Raw genomic sequence first — 1,570 nt, 5'->3', positions numbered from 1 at the left:
CATATGTGTGTGTATGCGTGTTTTATGTATATCTTATTTCACTTTTTTTTATCAACCCTCCAACACAATAGAAACAACGAGTGAAAGCTTATTTGGTTCAATCAAACCTTATTCAAACTTACGTACGAACTATTCTTTTGAACAGTTTTGTGTCTGATATGAAGTTTCGTAAACGATAATGGGACCGCTATTCATAAAATGCTCCAGCTGTTTACGTAAACTTTTTGTGTTACTGTTGATCAATTTGTAAAGTCATTTGTCCTGCTTAAGTGATGTTTGCTCTATCCCAAAGCAAAAAGAGCAATAGAATTCAAGAAATCCTGAATATATGTTTTGTTAGTGTTGTCATTCTGTGAAATAACCATCTGTTAAATACCTATATAAACTAGCTTCTGGGACTGATTTCTCATCACTTGCTCACTTGCAATCTCTAATCATGAAGGTTCAAGCAATTATTATTTTCTTCTTCGCTATTGCATACTGCTATGGTAAGTATCAACATTTCTATTTAACATGTTCTTATTTCAAGAAATGCTGAAATTAAAAATTGGAATTTGAATTTTAGTAGCAGTTAAACTCATCCTCCTATATCAACGGAATCAAATCATAGAAAACAATGAATCAAACACTTCTAAATGCCTTAAAATTTAGTTGTAGTCTCTATTTCAAGAAACATTACTTAATTCATGTGAATTTTAAAAAAAAGACGAAATTATTTCCGTTTTATGAATTAGATAGAGCTACTCTCGTAACTAATGCTTTTAATTTACTCTTAAAGCACTTTACGTTTCCTCAGTGTTCAATTTTTTTCTGTGGTTAATGAAGAAGGACGAATGGTTACAAGTTGGCTGGACTGTCCAATGTCAAAAAGTTGCGTGATAGGCGCAGGAGTGGCTACTTTATATCTGTCTGTCCTTGTTTGTCCCCTCTTTGTAAGACCTAAATGGCCAATCGAAATAAAATAAAGTAGCTTGCTTACGAACCACATAGTTTCGGGTCAGTCACACTGCATGGCATCTTGGGCAAGTGACTTCTACTATAGCCTCGGGCCGACCAAAGCCTTGTGAGTGGAACTGGTAGACAGAAACTCAAAGAAGCCCGTCGATTATATGTATATATATATATGTATGTGTGTGTGCATGTGTGTGTGCATATGTGTGTGTGTCTGTGTTTGTCCCCACCCCCAACATCACTTGACAACCGATGGTGGTGTGTTTACGTCCCCGTAACTTGTCGGTTTGGCAAAAGAAATACCGATAGAATACGTACTATGCTTACAAAGAATAAGTCATAGAAGTCGATTTGCACGACTAAAGGCTGTGCTCCAGCATGGCCACAGTCAAATGACCGAAACAAGTAAAAGAGTAAAAGAGATACACCATGCATAACAGTACGACCTTGTCTTAATTAATTCTAGCACAGTGGCTAGTAAAGGTGTTTTACTTAGGAAAAGGTTTCAATTCAATATTGAGAGCTACCGGTGTGTTCCCCTGCTAGAAACGCTTAGCTCTGGTGATCAGTAACGCTTAAAGGTATAAGTGTGCTTATGAGAGCCAAGGGTATCGCTGGT

Source organism: Octopus bimaculoides, chromosome 2 (assembly GCF_001194135.2).
Source record: "Octopus bimaculoides isolate UCB-OBI-ISO-001 chromosome 2, ASM119413v2, whole genome shotgun sequence".
NCBI lineage: Eukaryota > Metazoa > Mollusca > Cephalopoda > Octopoda > Octopodidae > Octopus > Octopus bimaculoides.
The sequence above is the reverse complement of the archived record's forward strand: the minus strand, read 5'-3'. Positions refer to the sequence as shown.